We start from the raw sequence: 7,788 nt of genomic DNA on the forward strand, positions 1-7,788 counted from the left end.
GCGTCACGCCAGTAGTAGTAGACGCCATCGCCATGCTGGATCATATCGGTGGTCGAGAGCATGTGTTGCTTAATTATATATTTATATATATATTATTATTATTATTATTATTATTATATGCAGGCGCGCACATGTGCCAGCCACCACTTGTTCTTCTTCCAATAAAATAAAAGCAGAACATGCATGCTGTACATATCCCAGTGCATGGGGCATGGCGCCCCTCCTCCTCGAGTTCCTGCTCACTAGCTTGCATTGACTAAAAATTAAAAACCCTTAGCTTAACGGACATCTTAATTAATTCTATCCACCCTTAGAGATCGATTCACTCGATAGTAGTAATGCAGTACACCATCGTATACGGCCCTGTCGCCTCCAATTCCCCCACATTTACATGCATCTCTGCGTGCAGTGCTTGCCCCATGTAAGACTACACACACAAAATTAAAGTACCATGCCAACCAATGAACAAAGTAAATTAAGCTAGTAGGCTCGCTCCTCCTATATTGCCTACAAATCCTATTGCCATGCTAATTAATTATACCTCTGGCTCATCAGTTTTGGCTTCATTAATTGGATATCCATCACTTGCATTAGGCAGGGCAAACCATCCATCCAACTACGGTTTTTAATTATTTTGGCATGAAAACAGACGTGAGCAATATTAGTTCCCATCCCATCCCGTTCCGTTTTCAGCCCCGCCCATAAATTTTCGTATTCAATTGCGAGATAAAAAAAATCACACGAAGCGGACGGGACGACGGGTTGTGTTTCCATCCGTTTCGCGGAATCTCGTTTCTAGGCAAGATATTCAACCCCACATTTAGTTAATTACTAAAATATATGGCATGCAAAGCTTCAGCAGTTATATTAATTACTGCAGCAACCTTTTTTGATGAACGTTAAAAGACCCTTTATTACGTCAAATATTACTTCAAGGATAGATTCAGAAAATGTCTTCCCAATGCATGGGAATTAAATTCAAAACACCGTGAGGGAATTGAACTTCAACGACAAGGCTGCTAACACGTCAAATAGGCACACCCATGCCATGTCACGATCATCTTAGGTTAATTAAATTTTCCGTTCCCAGTTTGCGTGTTTTTCAATCCCCTTTCATCCCTAGCTACCGAGGTTGACCCAGAAGGGCAAGCTGACTTGGCATGGTGGGCCAGCACTCTGGTGGAATCCCTCGTGGGCTCGATCAGCACGCAGGATCTCTCTGCCCTTTTTTTTCGACAAGGATCTCTCTGCCCTTGGGGCGAGATACACCACCCATTGCATGGTAGCGGAAGTACGTAATGATTAACTTCCCATATTTCTTCCATGAGCCTATATATAGTGTATGCACTATGGGAGAGGCAAAATTCCCCGAGTGTCGCAGGCTTTCCCGAGTGCCAAAAATCGGGCACTTGGCAAAGCCAATCTTCCCCGAGTGTTGCACTCGGGAAAGAATAGCTCTCGGGGAAGAGAGGCTTTGCCGAGTGCCGCAGAGTGCCTAGCACTCGGTAAAGAGCGGCACTCGGCAAATGCCCTCTTCCCCGAGTGCAACACTCGGGGAAGAGCGGCACTCGACAAAGAAAAATGTTACTTGACGGCCCAGCCCGCCCACGCCGTTAAAACTAAAAAAAATTACTTTGCCGAGTGTCGCACCCTGGCACTCGGCAAAGAGGCTGACTTCCCCGAGTGCCCTGTCATGGCACTCGGAAAAGGGCCTCTTTGCCGAGTGCCGGAGAAGGCACTCGTAGAAGAAATTTCACACGAATTCGATCACCCACGCTAGAACCGTGCCAATCCGGCCCAATTTCCGTTTCCCCGCCAGCCCACGCGCGTATACACCCCCAAAACCCTAAAATCGCCCCCAAATTTACCCAATCTCCCTTTGTCCCTTCCGGCGGCGGCTCGCACGACGCAGGGGCGCCTCCTCGCGGCTCGCGCTCGTCGGCGGTCGGCCAGCCCTCCAAGCGTGGCTCCTCCTCCGGCTGCAGCTCCTCGCGCTGGCCGTCCTGGACGCGAGCGCGCTGGACACCTGGGCGATCCACGGCGTCGTCTGACTCCGACGAGCTCCCGACCTCCCGCTCGACACCGAGCACGCGGACGCGCAGCCCCCGGCCCCCGCACGCGGACGCGCAGCCCCCGGCCCCCGCACGCGGACGCGCCGCTCCCGGGCTCCAACTCCATCCAATCGTCCACCCTTTTCTGAGGTATTCTGAGGCTCTTCGTCTTCATCATCCTCGCTGTCATGAACGCAAACCTGGCCTGTTGATTTCATCTCTCCAATGCTAATTGATGCCTCTTTGGCAGGTGAATCCAGTCCGTAGGTTACTAGGATCTATCAGCTATCTTGAACACAAGGTAAGCGGCATAACTCGAGTTTTTTTTAGAGCATCTTGCTTTGTATCTTGCCGCGGATTTCCAACCAGCAAGCAGTCCGGAGGCTTGCGGCTTCTGAGAACCTGTCACAGGAACATAGCATTATCATCTGTAACGGTATAACAGAACACTAGAACAGAGACGCGGCAGACACGTGTGTTGTGCTTTGTGGTTTACTTGGGTAGTAGATGCAAAGAATCAATGTAAGAAAATAGTAATCTGAGATTTGTAGCTGACAACAGTACATGCTTTCGTAAGAGAAGTTTCTGTAGATTCTATCAAAAAAAAAATGCTACTGCATAGTTGTCTAAGATTGAATTTGAACAGGCTTCTGATTTAGCCATATCTGAATGGGTTTATAAAAGGTGTGTAATTATTTGATTTTGACTCACCTTGCCCCAGGTTCAATGCAGCCCAATGTTCCGCGAGTGACCCAACTGCCTATGGCTTTTGTCAGGAAATCGAGTACCTAAATAAGTTGAAAGGAAAAGGCAATATCATACAGCTGATTGATTACGAGGTACCAAGTTGCTAGCATTATCTCCAAACACCTTTTTTTATATACATATATTTGTTTAGTGTTCTATAGGAAGAGGATTCAGTTGCTTCGCCATCTAAACAATGATAGCATTATCCAAGTAAACCACTGCCCAGGATTTCTTTCTTTGAATTTCCTGCCTCCGGTTGAACATTTTTATGTAAGCCTTTAAAGTTTGTTAGTTTGCTGTAGGACCATTATTAACAAGAATGAATGGAAAGTATCAATAATCTTTATTATCATGCAAGCACCATGCGTGTTTAATACTGGTAATTCTTTTCAGGGTTTATCGCATTAGACACTTGTGCATAATTATGGTGTTGTTTAAAATTCTGAGTTTCTTGTGTTTATTAATTCTCATTCATGCATATCATGAATGGTCACAGTTGTGCAGTACTCCCTCTAATGCTGTTTCTGGGTCTAGTTTCACATTGCCAGGAGATTTTTTTTGTTTTTTTTGCCCCATTTTTTTGTGAGGCCTTCTCACATTATTTAAAACTCCTTGTTCAAATTTGGGATGTGTCGGCCTTCGTGCCGGAAATGTGTCCGCACATGATTTGTTGATGTGTCGGCCTTCGTGCCGGAAATGTGGTTGTCGGCCTTCGTGCCGACGTTTTTCTTGCAGGTTTTGGAAACCTCCCCGTGCAGTGGAGGTGCTGCCGAAATTTTCAACTTTTCTTTAAACTCCTTACATTTTTATCTTGTCACTCACGTGCAATCTCTTCTCTTTTTTGCAGCATCAATCGGGGGCGGCGTCGAACCATGTCGGAGGGTCGCCGGCATCGCACGTCGGGCCATCCCCACCTGGACACTCACCGGGATCGCACCCTGGGGCGTCCCAACCCTCACAGTAGCCGTGAGCTGCCTGCGGAGTCGTTTTTATGTATTGAACTTATGAACTTGGAATAGTGTGTACTTTTGAACGTGTGGTTTGTAATATATTGTGGATTTCGGACAAATTTGGTCGTTTGTGATATATAAATGTGGTTTGTGATATATTGTTGTTGATTTGTGGTTTGTGATATATATATGCTTTGTTGTTTACATGGAAAAGGAAAAAACAAAAAAAAGAATTTTTAGAGGTGGCTTCCCCGAGTGCCTGAGCTGCGGCACTCGGCAAAGAGAGTTTTAAAAAAAAACAAATTTCTTTGCCGAGTGCCTGAGCTGCGGCACTCGGCAAAGATTATTTAAAAAAAATTCAAAAATCTTCCCCGAGTGTTGCACTCGGGGAAGAAAAAAAAAGAAAACGGCGTCGGCCTTCGGCCAACGGCATCAAATCTTTCCCGAGTGCCAGCACGGCACTCGGCAAAGCCTTCCCCGAGTGCACGATTTTCGACACTCGGGAAAGACGACTTTGCCGGATGAGGATTAGCCGGAGGGTCTTCCCCGAGTGTTGCACTCGGGGAAGGCTTCCCCGAGTGCAACTGGGCCTTCCCTGAGTGCAACTGGCACTCGGGGAAGCCACTGGCTGCTGTAGTGATGCGGGCCCTCACGTCGATGGCATCTATCTAAACACTGTTGTTTTTGCATGCGCCGTGCTCCTGTTGTCCTTTTCACTGGTACGAAACATGTATCCATTGCCTAAAATATATATATTGTTGATGCCGAATTGGATCACACACGCACCAGCTAGGGCAAGATCGCTCGGGTCGCCACGAACCGAAGAATGCAGCAAAGATATGATCACACTTACGTGGTGAAGAACGGAGAGGTTTACGATCAAACCACTAAAGAGTAACCAATCACACTTGTGTACGTGACGAAGAACGGCTAGTTTCCAGGCAAACTAGCAAAGGAAGAACTGTCGAAGCTCTCGCCCAGGAGGGACCCCATTGGGGCAAGGATGTTGTAGGGTCGCCCTAAGTTGGCCGGCAAGCCTAGAGCGCCATCCTTGGTCGTCGGATCAAACGATGAACAACATGGGGATAGAAGAGACAGGGCAAAGAGAGGGTTTGTGTTGTATTTTGATGATTGTGAGTTGGGATCCTTAGGCGGCCATGATCCTCTCGTTTATATAGAGGGGTGATCTTATCCAGTAGGAAAAAGTCCTAAACGTAATCTCCAAGTGTCTCCCACATCCAAAATAGGTCCAAAACATATTTGAAAGTCAAACCGGCTCGGAAACAACAGAAAAGTTGGCTTAGCCGACTTGGAAGTCGGCGTAGCTGGTTTGTACGGGCCATGAGTGCTGTTTCTGGGCTCAAAACAGGGGGAGTTGGCTTAGCCAATGTCCCGACCCAAAAATCGTGACAATTTTTCACAAGCATCTTTAATATAAAATGCATCTAAAAATTCACATTATCAAAAACTAGGTAATTAATTCTAAACCTTTTGAGCATTTTGTGCATTAAATTTCAAGTTTGGAAACTAAAGTGTGAAGAAACCAAAAACAACTTAACACTGTTGTTTTGGCGGATCGTCCGTCCTCACCATCAGACCATCCGTCAAGACATCTCATAGACTTAGAATAATTGTAACAAACTCGTGCGCCAGCGGTTCGTCCGTCACCCACGGCGACTGTCCGTCAGCTCATGTTGACACCTGTCTCATGCAACAGGTGAGGTGTCATACACACACACCCCATCCGGACCCACATGTCATACCCTACCCACACCAACACCCCCCCCCCCCCCAAACCAGCCCTCTCTCTCCCTCTTTCCATTCCATTCACGTTGGTAACCAGGAACCAGAGAAAAGAGAGAAGATGAAGGGAGGAGAAGAAGGAGAAGAGGAAGGGGAAGGAGGAGTATGCCCCCCTGCTGGAGCCTCGCCGGCAACCACCTTGACAGCGCCGGAGTTGGAGAAGAAGCTCTTCCCCAAGCCATTTCTTCCTCAAGCTTCCATGGAGCGCCCCCCCCCCCCCCCCCCCCCACTCACACACATCAATCTCCCTCCCTAGGTCGTCCGCAACCAAGCTGCTCAACTGGAGCACCCTAAGGCCATGGTGAGCGAAAGCCTTCTCCCCCGCCATCCCCCTATGTACCGGCCTCCCCACCGAGCTCTTGCTCCATCCATGCAGGGCCACCACCACCATGGATAAGCGCGAGCTTCACACACACCATGAATGTTGAATCCAACACTTGGAATAGCTTCCTTACATCCTTAGCAAGCCACAGAAACAAACCACACTCGATTCGGAGTCTGAAAGCCCCGGAAATCATCTCCAACATTTTAGCACTGCTGCTGTTTGTCGGTTTGCGGAGGGTCCGTCATTTTGGCAGAGAGTCGGTTGATTTATAGTCAAAACCCGAGAGCAGCCTTCAATCACCGGAGTGTCCTTCGTTCTTGGCGGAGTGTCCGCAAAAGGCACGGCAGCCCAGCCCAAACTTATAAAATTCATAGAAAATTCATTTAAATTCCAAAATTTGTGAAACAAGTTTTGTTGTTTTACTTAGAATATTGTCTATCATCTAAACATAAATTTGACACCAAAAAGTATATTCTAATTTTGACTAAAATAATGCATTTTTAATTTATAAAATGCATAACTTAATCTCTAGTTCTCTAAAAATCATGAAACTTGTTTTGTTAGCTTCCTTTAAGCATGTGTTGTTTATGAGACATGTTTTGTGCAGCACATCAATGCATGTCTTCATGTCATCTCATTTAGGCATTTTTATATATCCAATCTTGGGGAGAATGTGAAATAGATTATCTATAGTATCATCTTTGCACTACAAACACATGCACCTTGTTAGATGTACTTTGAAAACACCTTAGTAACATCCTTGCCTATCCTAATGATCATGCAAAGACTCTAGAGTGAAATTCACATTTCGAGATGTATGAACCTGCCCAGCATTTGGCGGAGAGTCGGTCACGTCTGGAAGAGAGTCCGTCAAAATGCTACAGACCAGCTGTCAACACTTAGGCATAAAAACTGAGTAATTACACGTAGTGTCCGTCACCTAGCACGAAGTGTCCGTCAGCCACATAGAGACTTGACCACCAGAAGATGCTAAGTCTTTATAATTCGCCGGAGAGTCCGTGGGTCTCCACGGAGGGTTAGCTGATTTATAAAAACTGAAAGTAGAGGACAGCTAGATCATGTCTGGACCTAACAGAGTGTCTGCCGTCAGTGTCGGATGATCCGTGAAGTCTAACAACACGAAATCCACTGAGTACCATTACTGCCAGACTGTACGCCACCTGGGGCAGAGTATATATGCGTCAACTTAAACCGATAGCATAATAGTACCAAGTCATCAACACATATTACATATTACCAAACAATGTTTATACAACATCGAGGCATAACATGTCATGTCATTTACTTTATGCATTGTGTTCATGAACATCATATTTATTTATGTGAAAATTTCTTATTTGGCCCTGGTTTAAAGTTGTCTTTCTTCCTTGGCCCTGAAACAAAATTTCTTACCCATTTGGCCTCACTCGAAGTTTCGTTTTCTAATATGACCTTACCGTCATCTCCTGCCTCTAACACTGTTAAGTGGCACATAAAATGACCAAACTACCCCTGAGACATTTAGAGCTCTAGTTCTTTCAGTATAAACATCATTTTCACACATCAGTTTCACAGTGCACTAGTTCGACGCATACATCAAGTTCATATTAAAAGCGACATTGCAGGCACATGAAAGTCACAAACTGAGCCTCCTTTTACTTCTTGTGCTCATTGCAGGGCTAACAGGATTACATATTTTGCTTCTTGTGCCCATCGCAGGGCTATCAAGTATCAGTGTCTTTATGGCAATGTCTTTAGCTATATTCTTCCGCTTTGTCTTTGTCTTAGCCTTGGCCTTCACAGTTTTAGATGTTGGTGCTGCACCACTTGTAAGCTCCGTAGATGGTTTAGGTTGATTTGAGCCTTTTTTGGACCTGTAAAAATGCATGTAATGGGGCATTCATTTTAGTTA

The sequence above is a fragment of the Miscanthus floridulus genome, chromosome 10 (assembly GCF_019320115.1).
Source record: "Miscanthus floridulus cultivar M001 chromosome 10, ASM1932011v1, whole genome shotgun sequence".
NCBI lineage: Eukaryota > Viridiplantae > Streptophyta > Magnoliopsida > Poales > Poaceae > Miscanthus > Miscanthus floridulus.